This window comes from Montipora foliosa, chromosome 13, assembly GCF_036669935.1.
Source record: "Montipora foliosa isolate CH-2021 chromosome 13, ASM3666993v2, whole genome shotgun sequence".
Lineage (NCBI taxonomy): Eukaryota > Metazoa > Cnidaria > Anthozoa > Scleractinia > Acroporidae > Montipora > Montipora foliosa.
The window spans coordinates 10,483,722-10,496,221 of record NC_090881.1 but is presented as its reverse complement, the minus strand read 5'-3'; the positions used below and the strand labels follow the sequence as shown (position 1 = coordinate 10,496,221).

The 12,500-nt window shown below is 40.1% G+C and overlaps 1 pseudogene; it reads left to right on the top strand.

Annotated features, from left to right (window-relative positions):
* Positions 1-10,227: 10,227 nt before the first annotated feature.
* LOC137981683 (uncharacterized) lies at positions 10,228-11,098 on the top strand (annotated as a pseudogene).
* Positions 11,099-12,500: the final 1,402 nt, after the last annotated feature.

The following is a 12,500-nucleotide window of genomic DNA, read 5'->3' as shown; positions in this document are numbered from 1 at the left end:
TTAGATGTTGAACCGACCGTGACCCTCCACAATCTTTTGTTTTTGGTTAAAAGTTAATTTCGAATAAACTAGTCGAAGCCTTTGATTGGCTATCCTGCCAAAAAAAAGTGTGTTTTTGTCGGTTTTTGTGCAGGGTCAAGGCCAAAAAAGCGAACAAAAACATGAACTAAAAGAAACTTGTCGAGTTTCATAACCAGCCAACATTTATTAACTATGGTGCAAACGGACCCAACATTGTTCGGATATACTTGTGACGTTTGTTTCCACACTCCGTTGCATTTTGTTGCGCGTTTTTGGCATTTGGTGCGCAAAGTTTCAAACTGTTCAAACGTTCAACTCAAAGAATCCCAACAGTAATCGCCAAAGCGTGGCGAAAAAATGTTCGATCCGTTTGCAAAGCTTTGTTGTGCCACATTTTTAAGGACGTGCCACGCACATCGCATTACATGTGGTCTGCATGGAAATAAATAAAATAATGAATGCAAGGCTGGTTGTACATCTAATACGTTAATTGTAGCATTTATCTCCTTTTTAAAAGAAGTTTGCTTCAGGGTGTAAAAAGGACAGATGGAAAGGCGGACAAAACTTAATGGGGTAAGAATTGTAGAATATTTTACATCTAAGGGAGGGTTGTCCAATATACACGAACTGATAAAGCCCGTATAATGGCATATTCCTTTTAGCACGACCCGTACGAGTCGTACGACTCGTAAACCATTGTTTCACGTCCTGTTCACGGGTCGTATCTGTTCGACAGTATTGGACAAGGATGTGTGTCGTTAGTAGCTGTTTCATATATACGTTTTGTGAGTCTTTTGCAACGCGTAGCACAGCAAAGGCAAGCCCTGAGGGCCATCGATGTTCTTCATGTGTGCCGTATCTTCTCTTGCAATGCTGCGCGGGCACGAAGCTTTGAGAATAACTCTTTTTGAGTGAATTTCTTTATTTATGCTATATTTTTAACGTTAATTTTGCAGAAATCATATAATTTATTCACCTAAAAGCCTTCATCTTATAGTAATACTTATTTAATTTTTGTTGGTGATTTTCTGGTGTTGTTATTTGGCTGCACATACATCAACATCCTTCTCCTAAATCTAGACTTTTTCTCCATGATTTATCTGATCGCAAATGGGAAAAGGTAAACCACTTTTTTTGAAATACGAGAGGCATTGGCATCGACCGTAAAGGAGTGACCATATGTGACCACAGGAAACACATTCCGTTCAAAGGAATGCAGTCTCATGGAAAAGAGAATTGGGTGCTGCATTGTTCTGCTCTCATGGAGCAAACAATGCCAGAGGGGTGGTGATTCTAATTGGGAACAATTTTTATTGCGCAGTCGCACAGTCTTTTGTTGACATAAATGGTATATTTATTATACTGAAGGTACTTTTGTGTGGAGAACCTGCTCTTTTAGTCAACATATCTGCTCCGAATCAAGACACTGAACTAGTTAGTTTTCATCGGTCGTTATTGCAAACCATTGTGAACAATAGTTTGTATGAGATTCAAAACATCATTGTTAGGGGAGACTTTAACTTTCCTTTGAATCTGATTATTGACAGAACAGGTGAAAGTAAAATAAGATCCCTAGACAATCTGTAATTAATACAATTGAGCATTTACAGTCAGAGCTTACTTTACATGATATTTGGCGAGTAAAGAATCCCACGAGACGCAGCTTTACTTGGAGTCAATTAGAACCTTTGAGTTTTTTGTAGGCTTGACTATTGGCTTATTTCCAATTCCTTATCCGATAACGTTAGCTATGTTGATATAATTTTTGCCATAAAAACTGACCACTCCGTAATAATAATAGAGTTAAAAGGTGTTGAAATTAAATTAAATCGTTGCCTTCTAAATGATCAAACAATACGCTGGTGAAATAAATTCTCTCTTACCCGTGACTTGGCTTCAAGAAGGGAAGCAAGATTTAAGCAATCCCCGCTCTGTATGGGACTGGGTGAAATATATAATATAAGAAATATTCTAGACAATGTTCGATTAATAAAAGTAAGCTAACGAAAGCAGAACAGCAGCGTTTAAACAAATAATGTCAAGAAGCCTCATTGGTTTTTCAAAATAACCCCTATCAGCTTTGAATGTCTTGAAAGAAAAAATGGAACGGCTGTATGAAAAAGAGGTTGAGGGTACATATCTAATCATTAGATCGCGAGCTAGGTAGCATGACCACGGAAAAAACAAAAAAAACCTCTAAATATTTCTTTAACTTAGAAAAACGCAATCTTATTAGAAAATACATTCAAAAGCTACGCCTAAGTCGAGTCATTACATCAGACCCCTTTAAAATCTTAGAAGCTAAGAGAACTTTCTATGAAAGCTTTTCAAATCTTAGAAGCTATTAAGAGAAATTTCTATGAAAGCCTAACTGAACGTTCTTTCTGCCTTAAGGATTTACCTATACCAACACTTTTAAATGAATCTAGAAATCGCCTTGAATGCTTAATAAGTATTGAAGAGTGTACTAAGGTTCTGACCTCCTTGCAATATAAATAAGGTTCCCTGAAATGATGGTTTACCGATAGAGTTTTGCAAGACTTTCTGGAACCTCTTAGGACCCCCTCTCTTAGGAGAACATTTAGTTGAATGCTGCAATGTGTCTTTTGAAAAAGGAATAATGAGCCCGTCACAAAAACAGGCTGTCATTACACTTATTGAGACAAAAGACTAAGACCGCCTTTTGAATGTCGACGCAAAGATTGCCTCAAAAGTTACTGCACAGAGAATGAAACGCGTTTTGCCTAATTTAATTCGTAATAATCAGTCAGGGTATATTACTGGCAGAAATATCAGTGAAAAATATGCGCTCAATTCTCGATATAATTACAAAAGCTAGGGAAGTTACCAGGTCTTTTATTATTTATCGATTTTGAGAGAGCTTTTGATAGTCTGCAATGGAAATTTCTTGAAAAGTGCTTTTACAGACTTCCTTTTGGGCTTGAGTTATACGATGGGTAAGTATTTTCTACAAGGATATTCAACCCCCTCTCCCCATATCTGTTTGTGACTGCAGTTGAAACACAGACGATAGCTATCGGAAACCAAGAGAGTGTTAAAGGAATAACAATAAAGGGCTGGGTTTATAAAATAAACTGCTGCAGTTTGCTGATGTCACAACTGCTGTCTTATCAGACTTGGATTCGGATAGAGCTTTGATTAAATTACTTGAAGGTTTTGAGAAAGCTTCTGGGATAAAAATTAATGTCACGAAAACGGAAGCAATGTGGGTTGGGTCCCTTCACAACTGTGAAGATCAACCACTTGCGGTTAATTGGAAAACATTCGTCATTTTTTTTAGGAATTGCTGTGATGTACAGCTTGTAGTTGACAAAAAAAACTTTAAACAAAGGTTAAAAAAAATTGAGAACTTAATAATTTCCAAGTCGTGGAAAGGTAAACATTATCAAAGCAGTTCGTCTTCTTAAACTGATATATCCCAGCTTTGTATTATTATTTTTTTTTTATGCAACGGAAAAGCCAAGAGCCAAGGGGGTCTTTTTCTATATCCATATAATTATGAGCCAAATCAAGTATGCGTTTCAAAAGCTTTTTATCGAAAATTAGTAGTATGGTGGTCAAATGTAAGAGAACTTGAAGATCCCGACAACTTGTATAAATACGATGTGGAATAACAAAGACTAAGATAAAAATTGACGGTAAAAGTGTATTATATAAACATATTATTTCGATAAGCATGTAAAATATACAAGTGATCTGCTGTCCAACATCGAGTCTTTTAACGATGTCAGAGGTGCGGGTTTAACAAAATCGAATTTCCTAGTATGGACTGGTCTCAAGAAATCTGTTCCTTTCAGATTGCGGATAAACGTACCCAATTTTAGATTTAAGTAAGGTAGGACTGTTTTAGATGACATCGACTGACGTTTCGACAACCTGAGCGGAAGTCTTCTTCAGAGTCAAGTGATTTGTGCAACGTCCGTGGATACTTTGAGAACTCCGGTCGTAGATGTCAACTTAGTCGTGATGTTATCGGTCGACTGTCAGTTGAGCCTAGATGTACTTGGATGTGAAGACTAAACAATGATTGGTGTATTGTGATCCGTCAATGGGTGTAAGGTCTGTACTTGTATCGTAGAATACGTTGGGCAGTACTGTGATGGAGTGAATCAGAGTGATGTTTGTCTGTTGTTGATGTCGTCGATGAGTCGATTTTAGGGTGCGGGAAGATGTAGGCATCGGTTTATTGGTCTCTGTTGTAGGATAGTAAACCAGCTTCCCAGTACGATCCGTTGGTAGTAGCTAGTGTTGTAATGTAACACGCTCCTATCAGTAAAAAGTGTTAAATTCTATCCTGTGCACGAATGACCTCCTATGTAAGATAGGATACATTTCCAATTGCAATTGGCTCTTTTTGTCATTAGGCGCGACAGGAACTATATCCCTTATAATGATTGCTTGTTCTTTTTCGAACGCTTTTTGGAATGAAGTTAGTGACAACAATCTAAATATACTAAAGAGTTTCGGAGGTCTCTCGGTCGCTTATTGTGATGTCAAACTAGGGCTATTAAAGGAGAAGTTGGATCTAATTAATTGTATATGAATTCGTGGAAAATCATACTTGTGGAGTTGTAAAGGATTCAAACCTCCCTTAAAGCCACTTAAGGAAAGTTTTAGTCAACAAATATAAGACAGAAAAACATATTTATTTCAAATTAAATAAAATGGACTTGTTAAAAAAAATGGAAGAGATTTAAGGAAGTAAAATCATTTGTTAACTGGACTAGAAAGCTGTATTATTAAAATTTTTAGGTTAAGTAGGTATTGACATACAATACTCGTCACATTTGTTAGATCACCCACACCCGTTTCCCCCTTCCTTCAATGTTGATTTCCACAACTACTAGTTGTCGCCCGAAAAATTCTCACACAACATTGAATTGGGGGTGGGGGATGTGGTATAAGCTACGATCTTGTAACACGATGATTCTGACCATTCCCTAAGTGTTCCAACTAAATATGTCTAGTATTGTAGGTATCGGAGAGGCTGAACATTTACGCACGCATGCGCTGACGGAATGTTTGAAGACGAGACGAGAAAAATATGCAGTACCTCCAGACGTGGCGCTGGAGCGTCGTACCAAACGAGTCATCCCGGGATTTCGGCCCGTGCGATCGCTTTTGGACGCAGTTGGCCCTTCGCTGCTTTCTGCTACCGACCTCGCCTCCCGATACGGCATTGAGGGAGGGATATGTCGGCCCCTAAACCATATGAGACAAATCCCACGCCTACTCACAGCTCCAAACCGCCCTTGTCATTACAATTTAATGTAAGATTTCGATGGCTTATATATTCAAGAGAAAAGTCATTTTATCTGTCATATGGTAAGCACTGGAGTCGCAGATTACAAAGTGCACGCATGCGTCCTGCCGAAGGTAACATACATGCATGCATAACACTTTAGTTTATCTCGAATTTCAGAATAATATCTTCGAGACATTACAGCTAACATACATAATATATACAGATACATAACTAAATGTTAAATAATATTTAAAGATATATTATCAAAACGAGAAGTCGCCGTACAAAATCCGCTCCTGGATCAGTTTAAAACCAGTAAACTCAGTGGTATGCGAAAAATCAGGTAGCGCTTTTCGCAACATACTTAGCTAATACGTAAGAAAAAGAACTAAGACCATAACTGGTTGTTCTAGGTTTATTGAGGGCCAGAATGTAATTTCCACGAAGATCATGCAAAAGAAGAGAACGGAAGAGAAAACGTATTTTTCATATATGCAGGACAAGCCTTTTCTTTTTTTAACTACTTTTATAAAATAATATGAGGAAATTTTGAATGCGCTTATTGCATAGAGAGGTAGAGTTTGACTTAAGTGGTACGTAAGAGGACAGGTAATCGCAAATATAAATCTCATTACTCTCTTACTTACATTATACCGTTTCTTTGACAAGAAATTACTGAAGGCCAGGCCGAATTTCCTATGATAAAAAGTCTACGTTAACAGCACGCACCTTGGCTACTCCTTAGTATCCGCCTAGAAATCTTCTTCTCGCTACTTTTTCCTCATTTGATGAGGACCAGTCTCCGCTTGCCTCCTCCATGCCCAAAAGGAATTCTGGGTAATTCGGCCGTTCCATGACAAGGGAAGACCCCTCCCCCCCCCCCCCCCCCTCTCATTTCATAGATTTTCTTATGAGTGTGGAGCCACCCAGTCCTACCGGCAAAATACAGCATCGATTGAAGTTTTTAGCTTTCAAAACTTGCTCAAATTGTATCGGTAGGTCCTGGAATTCGTCCACAGAAAGGCCAGAGGGACGACTTCACTGGTGCTGTGAACCGGCATGTTTACAACAGAGCAATTTAGGCGTTCCAGTCTGCATGAAATCATCTCTCACCTCTGTTTCGAGAAGACAAGACACGCACGGTTCTTACGTTATGTTTATGCTATTTTTGAGAGGACAAAATTCATTGATACGTGTATGGCCAGGTTTTTTAGGGTCGCCAAGAAAAGAAAAATTTATCAGTTCCGTTTTCCGTGCTTATTCTGTTAAATGATTTTTATCAGTTTCTGAGGGAATTACTTGGCAAACAAACATCTTGAGATGTATATTAATACAGGGTAAGAGAATAAATAGAGAATATCCACAGACGATTAATTTTAAAAGAAAATCGCTTTTTTTTTTCTCGTTTACGCCATAATTTTACCCTAGTACATTATGATCGCAAACAAATTCTCTCTTTAATTATCTTAATTAAATTAAATTGAACAAGATTGTCGAGGGAGATTTGCAAACAAAAGCAAAACAGATTTTATCGACAAGTCTTCGGTGTTCGCTTTAAAAATGTCCTCCATCTACTCAGATTGTTCGTTCCACGAACTATTGAAAACGCCATGTGGGTCTAGTAGGGACGAACTTGCGCATGTTTTGCTATCAGAGCGCAATGCAGACATATCTGGGCATTTGACTAGATGCCACTTGTCGAAGTGTAGTGACGTTACAGAGGTTAAACTGATCATTTCAAGAGCGGGAATGCAGCACTTGTCAAGCTCCCAACTGAAGGGATCGACCATCTGCCCAGGCACAGACATCTACTGGGACCATTTTGGCGTGGTCTGAGATCCTGCCAATACCCTGACCACACAGGATTGCAAGTGTGAAGGGCAGCCACGTCATTACCTTCCAAGTGGCCGACGAAATAAAGCTTATTTTTCAAAGAAATACTGCTGTCGGATCACGTAAGTACACTTTGGCCTAGGTTAATTCTTGCGGCGAGTCCCGTTTAGCCCTAATACCAGTGTTATTCAGGGTTTAGGTGATGTTGTTTTTCATTGGTGTATACCTAAAACTAAAATGTACTTCTTTTTACTGTTTAGCAACCAATACCAACTATATACTCTCCGTTGTTTTCGTTTTTTACTAGCCTGAATGGCAAACAATATTGGAGAATATAAAACCAGTGCTAGGCTGCACGTACCATAGTGTGAACTCCTCCGCATAGTTTGTCCCTTTCTGAGTCTTTCTACTACCATTCAGGAATAGTTTCCTGTTATTTATCGTACGCATTGTTGTTATTATTCACACATAGCTATGCACCACTTGCCGTAAGAAGCATGCTGAGCGACTGGCGGCAACTGGATGGCAGAGCTCTGCTAAAGTCTTGTCTAACCAGGAAGAAGCAGATACTGGGAGGTTTGTTGATTATGTTTATTGCGTTCGAGGTCCTAGACCACAGAAGCAGCTAATTTAGTGCCAAGTCACATGCTGAGAGCGAGCAGTTAAGGCAAAGATCACTCAGTTTGCGTGGACCCTTTTTCTATCATGATGCATAAGACATTGAATGATATGACACCAGAAGTTCTGCAATCAAGGTTTGTTTATGGTGATAATCAAAGTGCTTATCATCTAAGGAATACTGAAAAAAAATTAGTTCGTCCACAACTGCACCCTGATTATTTGAAGAGAAGTTTTTCGTGCAGAGAAATAGTTAGCAGGCCATTCTGGAATGTTGAAGAAAATATAAAGGATTAAATTAAAGGCAATGTACATTAATAATTATTTAACTGTAGTAAATCCGTAATGTGACCTGCCCAACTGATGAATTGTGATGATTTTCATTTTCCGACATGGCACTAAGAAGTCCTCTTGCAAAATTTACATACTGACCTCCTTCAACCCAGACCTAAACAAACATAGTTCCTCCGTCTTTGCAAATGGAAAATAGCCCTGAACCCCCTTGTCTCTCCCCTCCCCTCTACATAAACCGGTCCCTTAATGCCCCTCTTTAGTGATACAGTTAACATGTTTTATAAACCCCGCCTATACCTCACGGTAAAATAGATAATATTTCGATCCTCCAGAGTTGCTAAAGCTGAAGCAAGAACAGCCATACGAGCACATGCTGCTGAAATGCAGACAACGCCATTTCGCCAGTTCCCCACGCCTGCCTCGAACCCACATTCCAGTCCTTGTTGGAGTCCTGTCTTGATTCCTGAAGTAACCTCCGGTCATAGACCTGAATTAGGGAGCACCTATAACGCTGCAATGGACGAGGTTGCAAGAAATATTCCTTGGGAAAGAAAACCTCTAAAATCTCAGCTTGTCTCATGGGAAAAATGTACTTCAGAACATCGACAGTGCTTCATCGAAAAGGCCAAAGTAGACTCCATGCTTGTGTGCGAAGTGATAGCCCCAGACTACGGGAAGGTGCTTTTTAATGCCATGGCCACCTTAGGAGAAATGGATGACGTAGCAGAAGCCAATGATGTGCTCAAAGCCTTGATGAGCGCTTACAAGAATGCTAAAAGCCAAATCACCAAGACGCAAATTCTCAGCCTATATGCGTACAAGTATTCGGTGAGCACACTGAAGAAACTTCATGCACCATATGGAAAACTGTCTACACGTCAGATACAGAGAGCGCGGTGTCATGCAAGAGTGATGGGTCCAGGCTTGGCTCCTGAGGAGAAGAAATACCATCGTGTCCGCATTGATATGAGCAAAGTTGATCATTTCGTTGAGTTTATTAATCGCCCGTACTTTATTAGGATGTATCCTACGGAACTAAGTTACTTAAGCTAGACAGTGACCAGACAATGGAGATGCCAAACGTTGTCCGTTCAGTAACTCGTTCTACAATGATTAGTCAGTACATGCAGTTCTGTCAGGAGGAGAGATTTGAACCTCTAAGTCGCACTACCCTCTTCAAGATTCTGGAAGTAGGACAAGCTTCGCAGCGAAAGTCTTCACGAGGCCTCGACAATACGGCCGCCGATGCCTCTGCAGGTTTCCATAAAATTGAATCGATAGTCGATGATCTAGAGAAAAGAGGGATGGACAGGCAATGGTGCACTGAAATCAAGGAAAGGCTAAGGAATGGGAAACGCTATTTGAAAACCAATTTTTTTGTTCATTGCAACCCTGACGAAGCCTTTTGTCCTGATCATTGTCGCAATTTCGCACTTAGTGACGAACAAGATCCTGACTTCCAAGAGAAATGCTCCCCTCAACACACAGAAAGCTGCAGTGACTGCCAAGACCTTCGAAACGCATTCGATGAAGTCGAAGATAGAATTCAAAGTGCCCTGGGGATTCCTTACAGCAATGAACAACGAGAAGATCTGCTATACGACTTCAAGCTGGCAAAGGCAGATATCTTGTCCTGGAAGGCGAATGTTGTTCGTTCTGTTAACCAAGAAGCTGTAAAGCAAGATCAATTGAAGATTATAAGTGTGAATCCAACTTTTTGTGCGCTGATAATAATGAATTGGGCGATGAAGTTTCTTCAGGTTAGATATCGAGAAAAACAGTCCGACTGGTTCGGTAAGAGAGGATTGAGTTGGCACATATCGACGGTAATCACAGGCGATCTTGACGTCAGTGGAAAGCTGGAGATGCAATAATATGCCAATCTGTTTGATGCATGCTAACAGGATTGGTTCGCTGTATGTTCTATTCTAGAAAACACATTAGGAAAACTTAACGCCAAGAAGCCTCACATCACCCAAGTTTATTTGAGATCAGATGAAGCTGGTTGCTACCATAATAGTTCTCTAATCGCTGCAGCAAGGAGCGTTGGTGAACGGGTTGGTGTTGACGTTTGTCGCTATGATTTTTCTGAACCGCAATATGGCAAAGACGTTTGTGATCGGATCTTGTGCCCTATGAAAACATGCATCCGCCGTTTATGCGACGAAGGACACGACATTCTGACAGCGGGGGACATGAGAAGCGCACAATCTGAACAACCAGTGAAGGGTACCTCCGCGAGTGTTTGTGAGGTTGACAAAGCGAAGTTAACCCTAGAAGTGAACAAAATAGATGGTTTCAGCAAACTGCATAACATCCAGATTGACGAAAAAACTATTCGTGTGTGGAAGTCCTACAGAATTGGGCGTGGCAAGGAAATCTCATTCGACCAGCTGGTGACAAAAGATCAAGGGGACACTTGTCTCATAGTTAAGGAAGAGTTTTCCCTTTTCATAATTCACGTGTATACCAAAGCAGAGATTCTGTGGCGGAGGATTCAGATGAAAGCAATCGTCATCACGATTTGGACAATTCGGACATTGAAATTTTTGAATGTTTGGAGTCTGGGTGTGGGAAGAGTTTTCAGCTGTTTTCAGAACTTGAAGCGAATTTAGATGTACGGGATCACTGCGTTGAGGCTGAAAGACAGTTAGAAACGCTTTACGATACGATTCGTAGAGATTGGGTGGAGAGATTTACCAAAACAGTCCTCATCACTGAAGATGAATCTTGCGAACCTGTCCACCAGAGTAAAAGTGAACCGGCGCTCACCACGAGCTGTGTTATTATGGGCTGGGCCTAACCAAGCAACGAGCGAGATCAACTATATTCCCCGAGAAAGTTAAAAACTACCTGACGGCAAAGTTTGACCTCGGAGAACAGTCAGGGCTAAAAGCTGACCCTCAGCAAGTTTCCAATGATATGCGGAAGGGAAGAGATGAGCAGAACAGAAGGTTATTTGAGCGAGAAGAGTGGAGAAAAGTTTTTCACGCCTGTCTGCAAACAGAAGAAGACAACAAGCAACCTCTCCTGAAGGTGAGCAAAGTTCAAAGGAACTCTTTCTAGACGAAGAAGAAGAAGAGGAGCAGCGGCTGATGGAGCACATCTCAGAGGAACTGAGGCCACAGTATCCCCTTTCATACGACACCTTCAACTTGTGCGGGTGTGCAAAGAAAAATAAGCTGCATCAATTTAACGTGACAGTGCTCAAGGTTATCTTGCGCCATTATGAAGTACCATTTAAATCAAGAGAAAAAAGGACCTGATTGATCTATTGATGTCATTTGTTCAAGAATGCAAATGCTTTAATTAGAGCACTACTGGTCCATTCAAATCTCAACAAGTTACATCGTCTGGAAATAAAGAGGCAAAACCAATGCAAACTGAACTGTTTTTTGTGCGTGTGTGTGTGTGTGTCTGTTTTGTATTTTTCATTTTTTGATGAATGACTAATAGTTGTAAAGCCATTTGTTGGGTACTGATTGAACCCTTTCAATCTCGTCGAACTCACCATCTAACTTTCTTTAGGGTTTATCAGGGAAGCCATGGCCTCACACGTCTTTTCCATGGGTCGTCTAATCCAGACCGCGCCCTGTTTTCTCAAATGACTCGCTTGCCGACTTGCCGTAAACGTTAAAATTAAATACGAAAGCTGCAAGCCAAGAGGTGGTATTTCATGGAAATTTACGATGGCATTAATGCAAATAACATATTTTTTTTCCTCTTTGCCCCTGTTGACTGTTGCGCGACCGGCCCGTACCAAGAACACGGCACTACGTTGTCATGAAAAAGGATTCACTGTGCTCAATGCGATAACCTACTGCACACTAGCTCAGAACATAATGCTGATCATAAACATTATTCTGTACCCAAGTGTATTGGTGAGGAACAGACCACACTAATTTGGTTGCTAATTTGCATAAGTGAATATGTAGACGACGAGTCTCACTTGTCTTCTCTTGTTTATTCTTCACAAACAGGCTAATTTTCGTACATGCAAGACCTTGAAGGTTCAACGGCATTTAGGATGAAGTAACTGACTTATCTATATAAATATTTTTCTCAAGAGAAGGATTTTTCTCAAACTTGCAATCAAAAAATAGTTGGAACGGCGGTTCCTTTTATGTCAAAATGGCGCCGACTAATTGTGAAACTAACCAATCCTTTTACGGCGAACGCAAGCGAGTGCCCAAAAGTTTTATTCTATGATGTGTTAGCGTTGTATAAGTACTTTTCAGCTGTAGTAGTCTTAGCTCTAGATCTAAGGTAGTTTGAAACATTCATAACTCAGTAATTATTTTGTAGAACTCAATCGTTGAACCTGTGATGTATTAAAGAAGAGTTACTCTTAAATATATAAAATAATCAGCTTTCCGTAATAGAAAGCAGAGCTTTGCTGGTGTCCGATATTTACAGCTAGATCGAAGTTGTTACAGACGGCAAATTGTGGAGTTTAGAGGTCACCTCG